The following is a 14,288-nucleotide window of genomic DNA, read 5'->3' as shown; positions in this document are numbered from 1 at the left end:
CTTCCAAAGATGTTCCAGTCAGCCAGCCCGAGAGGGCGATTATTGGCACATGTGGTGGGGCCGTCCACTAGTAGGGTGTTTTGGAAGAGGTCCTGGGGTGGATTAGCGAACTTGATGGGATTCAACATACGAATGGGCTGTTTTTTGATACTATTTGGGATGGAGGAGATCGAAGAGGAATTCAGTAGGTTGACATGGGTGGCAGCGTCACTCTTGCTCGTGGCAAGAGTCTGCCTTGTGATGCAATGGAAACGTGGTAAGATACCAGGGAAGAAAGCGTGGGTTAATATCGGCACAAACATGTGTGTAATGGAGAGGATAACCGCAGCGCTCCATGGGAAGGCTGCGCCACACGAAATACTATGGGGTGAATTTGTGGGCAAATATTTGGACAAGAAGTAGAAGGATGCATTGCAAAAGGTGCAGAAAGATGGGTTTTAGCAGATGAACAAACATATGAGGAGAGTGCCCACCCACATCCACTCTATGGCCCACCTGAGTTCGATAAAACCGCAATTTGGGGAATGCCACACCAGAGGCGGCCAAGACATTGACTACCGACAGGACATAAACTGCCCACACACCATAACAAGATAAACTGGCAGGGTGGTATTCCTGAGAGGAAGACACTGTTCAATGGCGGGAAGGGGGAGGGGTGGAATGGGTTAATGCAGTTCAGAATAAGGTTGTGACTACGTCGGGTGGGGGAGTGAAAGGGGAGTTTGAATTTGTCTCACAGTTCTTGACATGTTCTTGATGTTTTTGATGTTACATCACTGCAATAAAAACAAAGTTGAAACAAAAAAAAAGCTTAAACAGTACAGTGTGCAGAATCGGTTAAGGGCACTGCAGATAAAATGTTCATGCCACGACCACAAGGGAGATCACTGTCCAAAGTAAGTTTTGCAACACATGACGACATATTGGCACTCAGCGTACACAGGAAAGAAGCTAGAAAAGTTTGCTAGCTTAGAGCTTTGGAAGATGTACCATGAGGAAAGGGAAGACCCACCTACTGAGGACTGGCTGCTTAACCAGTGTAAAGATGCGGATGAAGAGCCTTCTGCTCCCCCAACACACCTGAAGTAAATAATGAAATTACGAAAGATGAAGGATTATAACCTTATAGGCAGCAACAGGGATGAGAGTCCTGAGAAGATTCCAGAAAGAGATGTGATCCCTAAAGTTCCACGGGACAAGGAGAGAGATGAATGTCCCGGTATGTCCCTAGACATAGAGAGAGAAATAAAGAGATGGAGAGGAGAGAAAGATAAAGCTGACAAGGTAGAGCTCATACAGAACGAATGGATGGGCAGTCAGGTATTGCTCAGACTTGATGGAAAGAGCATTGAGAAAGTAAGGCAAAAGGAAGCAAAGAAACAAAGAGAGTTTGACAAATAAATGTAACACAAGAGAAGGCAAAGGGCACGTGACATTGATCGCATAGAGAAAGATTTAATGCAACCTAATCCAATAGTGGCATGGGAGGACATAGAGGAGTTCTTCTCAATGCAAGAACCAATCGCCAGACCCTCTAGGATAGATTTAGAAGATACATTTGATATAGGAGCTATTGGAGATAGGATAGAAAAAGCTTATCAGGAGATGATGACAAAAAGTGAATTGAAAAATAAAGGGAAAGACAATCAATTTGAGGAAACTCAGTCACGAGGCAAAGAAAGAGGTTTGTTTAACCTCGAGCTTAGAGCTCTGTCTTTGGACAAACTAACATTAAACATAGATGAGAAAGAGGGAAGCCATACTAGTTAGGGACAAGAAATGTCAGCCGAAGACAGAGAAACCTTCCGTGGGGAGGAGGGCGCTAGTGCATGTGGTCCTGAGGGGGTGTTCTCCGACAGAAAGGGAAGTAAGATGGTCAGATCTAGGCCTACCTAAATCGAGGATGCCAAAGCCCCTGGCGCAGCCAGACCGACATAAAGGGCGATCCCAGAGTGAGAGGGGGACTTGCCACCTTATGTGAGCAAGTTAAGGTCACTACTGGGAAGAAGACGGGGGAGAACCATTCTCCCTGGTATGAACAGGCATACGATGGGAGACAAGTGTGATTTTGGGATTTCACAGTTCCCGTTATTAGAACAAGAGGAGCCAGACCACAGTATATACCGTGGACGCAGATGGATAAGGATAATTTAAGGTGTAAACTCCTGAGTTTAACATCTGGTGCCGTAAAATGGATCTACCAATTAGAAAAATGACAGGAGGAAATACGCTAGCCATTAAGGGTCTTCTAGCAGCTATCCTTGGGAAGAGGGCTGATGACATTTGGTTGAGAACATCATACGTGAGTGTCACTGTAAAGAACATTGAATTTAATCATTGTAGAGCGGCAGTCTGGAAAGCGTTTCAAGTACAATATCCTGATGTGTCAGATATGGGAGCTATAGTGACACGAAAGATGCAGAAAGGGGAGGATCTGCGTGTTTACATTCAGAATTTTCAAGAGCAGTGGTCTTTGGAAACGCGGAAGCCGTGGGGAAAATCTTTAGCTGTATTCTATCATATATTATGTCAGGGACTATGAAAATATATCTGACATAATACCGCCTGATAGTAAATATTGGCCTAAGCACATTCGCATCGCACTGTAATATCACTTTGAATGAACCTGAAACAGGCCAACTACGCCACCATTTTGAGTTGTCCACCATTTTGATCACCTCCTGCTTTCTGTTCCATGTTCAGAATTTGTGTTTTTGGCTTCAACAGAGAAACATGAACTTTGTGCTGGTCTATGTTGTTAACATAGATAAGAATGTTGAAGCTACTAAGGTGGATTGTTTATCCTACACTGAAGAACCTTGAAGCTAAACAAAAGCTGTACTAATAAATAATTTAGATACCATCTCTCCCAACAGTGCCTTCCCTGTTCAAACAGCAAAGTAAAATAATGAATGGCCAAAAATGCTCTTCTGCAGAAATCCTTGTTTTCTCTCCTTGGAACTAACTGACTTTAAGCTCAAGAAAAAATGGAAGACAAATATAAAACAGTAAAATGAGGAATGTTACCTTTGTGTCTTGTATTTGGAAAACATGTGAATTGTTTGATGGAAAACAACAGACAATGCAAAGATGTTTAAACATGAATTAGTTATGTAGTTAGGTCACAAACTCTAGGTTAAGGTTATGTATTACATGAAGATGTGTCCAAGGCTGTGAAGAATTTGTATAAATATGTGCATTTGTGCAATGTTCAACACTCTCTCATCTCAGGGTGTCTGCTTGCATACATTGCGGGGTGTTGAGAACCAAACAACTGTTTGTCAATAAAGTACAATTGTAACCTAGACCTTGTGACTGGCGTATTTCTATTATGCGGTAGAAAGCCTTGATATTCTTTAATCTATCAGGACAACCAGATAAGGTACAGAGACAGCTTAAGAAGCTAATGGGTATGGAAGCAAAACCATGGCCTGAAATACAGCTGCCCATTGTGCATCATTGCCGATTGTTACAGGAAGAAAATCTAAAGAGAGACAATGTTAGAAAGCTTGAGGAAGCTAAGCTAGTACAGAAGAGGCTATCAAAGAGTGCTATAGAAGGGGCAATGTTAACTAGACGAGAAGGAAAAGGATTGTAGCAAACAGTAAGTATGCCACAGGCTAATAACGAAAGGCAGTTTCATCAAGGAGGGAATGGATTCATAGCAAGATGTAGGGGAAGTTTTCGTGGAAGAGGAGGCTTTCAGAATAATCAAGGGAACTTTCAGAATAACCAAGGTGGGTTTCAGACTGTGCCGAATGATTATCAAGGCATGCAGGGAGGGCGAATTAGACAACTCCCTCCTGTATATTGGACATGTGGAATGACAGGGCACATAGCACGAACATGTGGGAGCCAAGGGTATGTACAGAATGGGCAGTTCACAAGAGGGGGGACCACTTATTCACCTGCATATACCTTAGAAAGTAGGGATAGGTTTGCCCAAGATCAGACAGTGTATCAAGCACAAGCGCTGCAAATGCAGCAGGCTTTGCAACCACAGCCAGCAGCAATGAATCCACCACAAGTGCACTCACAGCACTCACCTATGCCGATACAGCAGAGCGCAAACACAGGACAGCTAAAGACTCCTAGGACAGGGGGTGTCACTGTAGAGGATGGGAATCCCAATCCTCAAGAGGAACCGAGGGTTGACATCACTCTAGGAGGCAAATCCGTTTTTGTTTAGTAGACACGGTGCAACTCGCTCATGTATAAGAGAGGGAACATTTTCATTTTTGGGTAATGCCATGAATGCTCAAGGATTCTCAGGAACTACAAGTAGAGTTCCTTTTACTGAATAATTGCCAGTCTCTATAGGAGAATGTGATTTGTCTGTTCCATTGTATTCACGGCAGACACCAGTTAATATACTGGGCCGATAGTTAATGGCAGAACTAAATATGATGATTATTTTGACTGATAAAGTCATAGGCCCTCATTACAACACCGGCGCTAAACCATGGCGTTATTAGCACCATGGTTGGTGCCAGTGTTGTAACGGGTCCGCCATGGTTGAATGGGGAATTACCACCCCATTCCAAGGTTGGCGGGGCGGTAATTCCCCATTGAACCATGGCCCTTGCCCATTCCCATTCCCATTTTCGCCCCATAAGGCTCTATGGGAATGGGGAAGGCGCTAAGTACTTATCACCAAGGTCCATAGTGTGTTCCACACCAGGAATACATTATTTAAACTTAGACAAACTCATCATGGCATTTACAGGGCAAATATCCAAACGAGAAGTACCCTTAGAGCCAGAAGTATTTCACTATGGGGTTATGAATTATATTAACATGGCTACCTGTTATCGAGGCTAAGACTATGAGAATACCTGATGAATTTCTTTTTAGGCCAGAGATTCCGATGGATGAAGAGGGGGGAGACATTTTTCCCTTGAAATTGCAAGTTGCTGTGGTACGAGGAGAATTGGCCATGCTCATAGGATTTGATGATGACAGCAGATTATAGAGCACAGTGATTGCTATCGGAGAGGGTTATAGATTGACTGACGTCACTGATGAGGACATATTTAAAGATGACCCATCAGACGACGAAGTGGTGTTTGAAATGAACATTACATATTGGGTTAAGGCAGAGAAACATGAGATTCCACCGAAAATGATGATAGTGCGACAGTGTCCTGTATTTTTTGATGAAGACATGGCGAAGTGCTAGTTTCTTTATGGACTATGGGCCCCTATGATGTAGGCCTATTAAGGGGCGGTTAGAGAAGTAAATATTAAACTAAAGCCGGAGCAATTTTACCTCAATCAAGGCAGTATCCCATGTTTCGAGAGGCAGACAAGGGTATTTTTAAGACAATATCCACCTTGATGGATCAAGGCATTTTAGTGACATCAGAGTCACCTTGCAATACTGGGGTGTACCCAATCAAAAAATCTAAGGGGGGGTTGTGATGTTTAATTAAAGATATGCGCTCAACTAATCAGATTCTAGATGCTGAGTTTCCTTTTGTTCCCAACAGGCGACGATCTTATGTAGTATCCCTGTTGAGGCGTGATATTTCACTGTGATTGACTTGAAAAATGCATTTTTCTCAATCCCGTTGCATAAAGATTCTCAGGATCTGACGTCATTTACATTTCATCAGACTAAGTTGAAAAGCACAAGGTTGCCGCAAGGGTATTGTGAGTCTCCATTGATTTTCAATAGAGTCCTACAGATGGACTTAAGCAATATTGCTTTGCCGAGTGTCGTGTTACAATACGTAGATATTTAAGTCTGCAGCACATCAGAAGAAGAGTGCAGACGCGACTCAGTTCAGCTAATGATTATACTGCCGCCGGGCCCAGCTTGCTCCTGATTTCCAGATTTGGGACTCATGACCTTAGAGTACTAAAATCTCCCCTGTATTCCTGCTAGCGTCTTATAGGCATCTTTTATTGGCCAGCTCACCTACAAGACGTGGCGGTCAGATTGCCCCGCAAGTAAAAGATCCACGTCAAAATATTTTTTTTGGTATACATCACAGCGAGGCAGCTCTGAGTGACATTAATTAATGTTGGTGCTGTGGGGGAATACAGGGATGTCTGAGGAACAAGCCGCTGATTTGGATGTAATATCTGTGGAGGATATTGTTATAGGACCGGGTGTCCTATTAGATAAGACCTTTGCGCCTACTTCCTTGCTTTCAAAAGTCCTGGATCCCTTGCCGCTGGAAGTTGTTACGCTCACCTTGTCTCCGCGGGGGCACTGATTCCATCAGGAGCACAGCATCTACTGGGTTGTTTGGGAATTCACTTGCGCTGCTTATGGATCTCTATTGGAGGAAGGTGTGTCTGAAATGAGAGGGTCACGATAAGTTCCAGCCACTGCTGTAGCCCTGGACCCCACCTTCCCAGTGCCCCTGTTTGTGGTTCTGGCTGTCAGAAATTCCTCTTATCTTCTTTATAGTGTTGGTGAACTCTCCATCCTGCTTGCTTCGGCAGGGGTGCTAAATGTCCAGTTACTTCACTGGTCCTCGGTTCAATATGAGGTGCCCAGAGCTCCTGTGACGTATCTGTCTTCTTCTTATAGAGCTTTCCCCTTTACATTTTGGGTTGTCTTTCCTGTATTGTATTTCTCTCTCTCTTGTATGCTCTTACGTTCCTTTCCTAGTGTTGTGAAAGTCTTTCTCTTGAAGTCCTTTGATGTCTTTATAGCACTAATGTCTTTACTTTCCTTCAACAGTGGTTTAGTTGCTGGATCGTGTGCAACGCTGACTCCAACACGTGTGAAGCGCACCGCTGGGGGTCAAGGCTTCAATGTTAGGTAAGCATGTAATTTGTTCCTTGCACAATTGTTATCAGGAAAATTAAGGTGGCGCTTCTCTGATGTTAACTGACCTTGTTTTTCTGTTTGTTTTTTCATATGCCGGATGCGTAGCCGCTGCTCCGAGCTGAACCGCAAGTATGGAAGAATGCAATGCTGGTTAGAGTCCCGCTGGGAGCGGCGGTCGAGGACCTTCCTTGCAGGTAGGTATGAGCTGGCCCAGGTAAGCGGTGACGTAGCAGGTGCTGCAGGTAAGAATGAGCTGGTTCAGGTAAGCGGAGGCGAAGCGTGTGTTGCAGACAAGGATGATCTCGTCTAGATAAGAGGAGGTGTAGCAAGCGTTGCAGATAAGCATGAGCTGGTCCAGAGTGCAGATGGGTCTTGGATGCAGAACGCCGGTGAGTGCGTGCTGCTGCTTGGAAACAGAACAACGCGAAGCACGGGTTGCTGGATAAGCGTGGCTTATATAGCCAGCCCCGCCCAAGGATACAACCACACCCTAAAAACTGGGCTGCATGCAGGGGTTTTGATCCTGGCTCCTCCCCGCCATGTTGAATCATCTAGGAAGAGCTAGAGCTACACTCAAGTACCTGAGCATGTCCAGGTGGGATATTTTCCATGCTTGAGATGGTTGGTGACCTGGCCATGTCCCCCATACCATGCCATAGTCCCTATTCTTGTCTTGGGGCAACACTGGATTGTGACAGAAGTACACGTCCAAGTCACGCCAAACATGGCATCGGACGTGAATATCTTGGAGTGCCTAGATCAGTGGTCTTCAAACTTTTTTGGCCAGGGATCCCCCTCAGCAGAATTTGGGCAGACCGGGCCCCCCAAAAATGCCAAATGGACAGTATGTGTTGGGCGCCGTCACTGCACTCTACGTCCAGTACAGTCCCTGGGCTCCCCCACCTGCTCCCATCACAGTCGTTGGGCTCCCTCATCCCACTCCTACCCAGTCCCTGGGCTCTCCCCACCCCATCACAAACCCTGGGCTCTCCCCACCCTGCTCCCATCAGTATCCCATGGTTCCTGCCCCTCCTGCTCCCACCACAGTCATTGGGCTCCCCTCAACCTGTTCTCTTCACAGTCCAAGGGCCAGTGGCTGCTGGTGAATTTTTTAAGTGGAGGGGCATAACTATTTCCCCCAAAGATGACATAGCGACCGAGCACAGTGAGGAAGCCCGGACCAATCAAGGAGGTTTTGTGATGTTTTTCCCCGTGAATTAAAAAAACAAAACAATGGGTTAAAATGAAGCATTGTAGAGCAAACTTTAAAAAAAAATTGATAAATAGCTAAACAGTTTGCAATTGGTGCTCGGGGGCCCAGGGGGCAGGCATGACATGTTTTACCTGACATCTATTATAGATGTCCAGTAAAAAGATACCATCCCTGTCCCCTGGGCCCCACTGGGCCTAACACAATCAACATGATTATGTGTGTATGCAAGGCGCTAGGGTGCCAAGGGGGAAGCATGCTATTTTTTACTGGATATATATGATAGAAATCCAGTAAAAAAATACAATCCCTGTCCACTGGGCTCCACAGCGCCTCAGAAGGAGAGCTGATTTTGACAGGTGGGTAGGGGGATTGTGCAACAAAGGCATTTAGGCATTTTTAAAATACCTTTGTTGTACAACCCTCCTTCCCCCCTCTATCCACCACTTGCCAAAATCAGCTCAACAGACTAAAACAAACTAACACACAGACACACATTCATACAGCAATCACTCTATCAGTCACACCAGCATCCATCACCATACACTCACTCATAACACAAGCATACACGCATCCATACACATGTTTAAATAAAAAATAAATTAACATAAACTTACCATCTGCATTGGCCTGCATTTGGGTGCTGAAACGGCCTGCTCCAGGCTGCTCTGTCCGTATGTGCGAGAAGGCGCAGGAGCTCCCACTCACACATACAGACATGCAGTGCCCCAGCCAGCATTTCCAATGAGCTATACAATGCAGGCGAAGCAAAACGTCACCGCACTTGCATGGCTCAGTGAGCATGTGCGGCTGGGGAACTAAACTGAACTGTCAAAGGGAAATAGTATTTCCCTTTGACAGTTCAGCCAGCCCAGGAGCACTCCCTCAGCTGGAAAAAACAGCAGAGGGATTGCTCATTGTTTCACTGGGCTGGCTCCTTAGCTCCTCCATAATGGGTAAGAGGGCCACTGGGTGGGCACCCCCTCGCCATTAGAGATGAACAGACAGGCTCGGACTGGCCTGTAGGGTGATAGGGCAATGCCTGTAGCAAAAATGCAAAATGTTATTGTGGGCCAGTCAACCAGTTTGATTAGTTACTTCAGTATACAGTTAGTAATTTTGACCATTGTTGCTGAATAAATATCACAATTTACTTACATTTTAACACAAAGCACCCCATTGGGTACTATTCAAACAGTATATGACTGAAGGAATGAATATCCATTTACAACTGCGGACCACTTTTCATTGGTACCTGAGACAGTTTCATGCTTCAGCCCGACCATGTGACCCGGCCCAGCTCATTTCTTCCAAACTAAAAAAAAAATAAAACTGACCCCCAGGGATGCAGCCGCAGTCCCCTGAGGGGGCGCCCCACAGTTTGAATATCGCTGGCCTAGAACCTCCTTCCCCTTTATTACCGCCAGGCCTTCTTGAGGCGCGCAACCCTTCAGTGGAAGTACAGGGGGCTCCTAGAGTGAATTGCTCCCCTTCGCCTGGACTTCGACTTGATGACAAGCGGGGGAAATGGTCGAGGGGCCCGTTGCAGCTGAGCAAGGGAGTGCCTTTAGAGCCCCCAGCTGGCAATTCTCAAACCCTCAAGGTAAGAACCAGACTGAAGGTGGAGTTCCCGAGCCTCCGGTATTGAGTGGTACGATAAGCAACTCTGGGCCGGAACACAAGGGTTTCCTGTACCGAACACATAAGGCTGTACAAAATCTGCCTAATCTTTTTGGAAAACCAATAGCTATGGCAAATTCGAAATCTTATTGGCAACCTAGGGGGTTGTTTCAGGAAACACTCTCCTCCATCTCCCGCTTTGCCTATAGGAAACAGGAAACCCGACTCCCTGTCCCCATTGTCTTTGTGGGAGCAGCTACTATCCCTCCACCCCCTAGCCCTTCTACGATGAAACCATCGTTCAGTGCAGGAAGTCGCTTGGCTTCTGAAAGCATAGCGGGGTAGGGGAGGCCTTGGGTGACTGTCCTAAGACCCTAAACTCAGCTTCTACGACGGGAGGGAGTCTTCGGATGAAGACACAAGCGGGAGACCTTCTAACCTTAAAAGGAGAGCAGGCCCAACTGAAGTTACCTGGTCTGGAGCATCAAAGAAATTGAAGTTTAATCAAGTGGGTCAGGCTGGCGAGAAAGCACTGAGGTTGAGCCTGCAAGTCCAGGGTACATGCGTGGAAGAAGTTCTGTACCCTGTGAAAGGGGGCGCACCCCAAAATGGGCATAGATTCCAATCTAATTTCGGTGGACCACTTATATCAAATGAAGACCTGCTTGACCTAGCGGCTGCCCAGGTTGAAAATTCAGCCCGCCCAGCATATTGATGCTGGCTTGATTGCGGTGCTGGCCCTGTCTGTGGCCCTCTTCATGGAACTCCATGAAACAATGAGCGAGCACATCAGAGACCAGTCCATACTGATTGCTGTGCTCCACACAAAATTCATATTTTTGGAGGGGTGTGTGACGGGAATCCAGGGCAACTTGACTAAAAATAAAGAAGAAATTACAAAAATCTTACATTTATCATTTCAATGGCAACGAGAGACAAAGATAGACAGAGGAGTAAAGCTTTCCAAAGTTACATACCAGCATCTTATCTGGAAAGTTCTACATCTCAGCTGCCCACAACCTTGTTGGGCAAAACGGCTGCTGATTGAACTGTTCTGAGTCAAGGGGTAGAGGAGGCAGTTGCCTCGACTGACTGGGCCTTAGAGAGCCCCTTGGAGAAAAACGAAAAGACACTGTGCCCCCCCCTTGACTTCCTTAAAGGGTGTGGGCCCTCCTATTGAAGATAGGAGTAAGGTCCCGGTCGATACAGGGCCACCGGGACTGGATGTCATGCCCGCTCAGCTGGCGCACGCATTGGCAACCGTCATGGACTACTTGGTACTCATTTATCCTCCGAATACTCCTTGAACAACTCCTTTTCACGCCTTGGTCTTTTATTTCCATTTGCTCAACTTTGGTTCTTCTTATTTTATTCAACTAGCTACACTTACCATAATGCACCTGGCTGCAGTCCTCAATTCCTGGCTATTCTCATTCATTGTTATTGGGACCACAATCCCCAGAAGCCCTAGCGGCCAGTGCTGCTTCCACCTGCTCAGGACCAGAGAGGGAGGAGGCAGATTGTCTTCAGGTGTGCTGCTACAGGTGCTGTCAATTAGCCTGCCTCAGAACAGGACAGGGCTGTATATAAGCAGCTGCCTGCAGGAGCACAGGGTCTTGCATCTTGAGATCTCCCCGCTCCTGTTTGCCTTGACCCTCTACTTTGTTTGCTGTTCCTGTTGCTGCATTTCCCTGTTTTGGATCCAGTGCCCTGCCGGGCTCTCTACTTTGCAGCTGATCACGCTCTGCTGCCTTCCAGCCTCTGCCCTTGCCCTGCCGGGCTCTCTACTTTGCAGCTGATCACGCTCTGCTGCCTTCCAGCCTCCGCTGTTGCCCTGCTGGGCTCTCTACATTGCAGCTGATCACGCTCTGCTGTTTTCCAGCCCCCGCCTGTGCCCTTCGGGGGTTTCCTACCTTGCAGCCGATCACGCTCCGCTGCTTGCTACCTACCTTTTTCCGCTGGGTTCTCAGCCTGGCAGCCTACTACAGCCCTCTACAGTCAGTGACCCTGCCCCGCTGGGCTCACTCCCTGCGGCCCTGCTCTTCAGGGCTCCCTGCCTTGCAGCCGATCACGCTCCGCTGCATTCTATCTACCGTCCTAGTCCTCTGGGCTCCCTGCTCTGCAGCCTGCTTCACTCCAGCTGCCTACAGTCCTAACCTCTGCTGCCCGCCTTGCAGCCTGCCTCACTCCAGCTGCCCACAATCCTTGTCCTCTGGGCTCCCTGCCCTGTAGCCTGCCTCACTCCGGCTGCCTACCATCCTTGTCCTCTGGGCTCCATGCTCTGCAGCCTGCCTACAGCCCTTGTCCTCTAGGCTCCCTACCGTGCAGCTTGCAACCTTCTGCTGTCTCCAAGCCCTTGTTCCCTGGGCTCCCTACCTTGCAGCCTGCACCTCTTCGCTGCCTACAGCCCTGCTCCTCTGGGCTCCCTACCTAGCAGCCCTATTCTTTTGGGCTCTCTGTCTGATCACCTACTACTAATCTCTCTCTGTCCTGTTCTTCTGGACTCCCTGTCTTTCAGCCTACTACAGTCCTCTGCAGTCCAATACAGTTTGCCTGCACATAGTGCCACTCTTGACTGCAGACCTGCTTCCTACTTTGCAGCCCTTCTGTTTTCCTTACTGCTGCTCCCTTGTTCTCTTCCTTGAGTCCTCTGTAATCCACCTTAGGTTATCTACTTCAGTCTAACTGCCTTTCCTTCATTTCCTTCTGCTAGATTGCTCATTGACTTTTCGCTGGATATATCTGTTCTTGTCTTCTCATGTGTCTTATGTAATCCCTTTGTACAGAGCTTGCCTGTTGGTTTCCGGCAGGCAACCTCTGCCCCTTCCCTTGTCGCGTTTTCAGTGTTACAGACACCCACTGCTGTTGTTCCCAGCCATGAGCATACAGCGTGGGCCTCTGTTATAGCAATCTGTGCAGAAGGCTGGAGTTTCCTAAGGTTCGTGGAACACTCTTTCCCATTTCAGCATACACCCCAAGAGGGAATCCGGTTTGTTTGTACCTTTGTATCTTTTAGCTCACAACTACAGTTTCCTACTCTTCTTTCTTGTTTAACTCCCTGCTGTGTGTGCTTATCTGCTACCTTACTTCGGCACAGCCACCCAAAATCTACCTGGGTACCCTGTGCCACTCTTGACAGAGTGCCATTCCTGACACCGGAGACCATTCCCATTGGGGCAAAAAAATACAATATCTTCTCCAAGTTATCGGCTGCAGAAAAGTCAAGCAGCTCATCGCCCCAGTCAAAGAGGCTGGCTCTAAAGAAGAGGCTAACTAAGCAAAAGAAGGTGATAAAGCCGATGACTGTGAAGCAGATCTTCTGCGACCTCCAGGGTCCTGAAGCGGGTGGGGGGCATTGTCTATTCATTAGGAACTTGGTCCCAATCCAGCCTAAGTCACAATCCCAGGAGGTGGAGGTAGAGGGGGCATCATTCCCCATAAGAGAGGGCTTGCAATGGACCCCGTTTCACCCTACCAAGTGGACAAGAATGGGGCTGATTGTTCTGATGTCTCAACAATAGAACTAACACATCTTTCAACTTACTCCATAGAGGAAGATGGCTATTCAAGCCCAGAGATGAATGAGGATACAAAAGCCATGGCCCAAGGACCAGGACCGAAGGAAGTGCCCGCCTGTCAAGCTCAAAAGCTTTCTGCGGGGAGTAGGAGGCAGAAGAACCAGGCAGGGGCTCACCGCTCTCCATCTCCGGGGAAACGGCCCATAGGTCCTATTATCTTTTCAATAAAGGGCCTAGAGGCCTTACCCATCTTGATGTTCCTTCACCGAGGTCCCCGAATGAAGACAGCTCCCCCCCCCTCATAGAGGAGAATCCCTCAAGGAATAACTTGCCTGTGTGCCATGTCAAGTTTACCTTTCCGAAGATTCAGAAAGAATTTACTACTTCCCACCCCTCGAAAAGCAAACTTAAAGTAAGTCCAGGAAGTATAGTGCCTTGCCTGGAGTGAACACTTCGGTTTAGTGATAATTTGACTTTAAATATGGCAAATGTTTTGAGATTAATGAATGCAATTCCAGCCTTAAGACATATTAAATCTAAGAACCTTTTACTTGTACATTGATTGGACAAAATATCGCTACACTTGTCATCAAGGTCCTTGAAAGACACCCTCTTGAAGTACGGTCAGAAGTTCTTACCCCTGGGTTTCCGGTTGTCCATGCCACAGTGAGCCTTTGGACCGTCCCTACCCTTGTCGTGATTATCATAGTGAAGATTCATTGGATGAATGGGAGACCTATCATCAACGCTTTCAGGTTCATCAGAAGAGTATCGGGGAGAATGATGCAAGATCTTCCACTGTTTATAGTCCTTTGAAATACAGACAGTCCGCTTTGATGCTGAGTCAAGGCCCTATCTCTGTAGGGAATAACGGGTGTCCCCCCCGCAAGCCTTCGGATGAAAAAATAGCCATGGGCGATTGGAGTTGGCTGGCAAGCGCCTTGGCTAGGGGTTCGATTTCCCCATAGCTGGGAGGACTGAGAGGCATTAAACAGACACAGGACCTGGACCAGGTGTGGAAAATGAGTAGTTGAAATACACAGGGGTTTTTGCACTTGTTTGGTGAAGGTATTCCCAAGATTAAAGACTTCAAAATAATTTGCTTTCAGGAGACATGGCTCAGGTTTCCTCTCTTATTGGATGGCTTTTCGATTTC

The sequence above is a fragment of the Ambystoma mexicanum genome, chromosome 3p (genome assembly GCF_040938575.1).
Source record: "Ambystoma mexicanum isolate Mex_15411 chromosome 3p, UKY_AmexF1_1, whole genome shotgun sequence".
Taxonomy (NCBI): Eukaryota; Metazoa; Chordata; class Amphibia; order Caudata; family Ambystomatidae; genus Ambystoma; species Ambystoma mexicanum.
The sequence above is the reverse complement of the archived record's forward strand: the minus strand, read 5'-3'. Positions refer to the sequence as shown.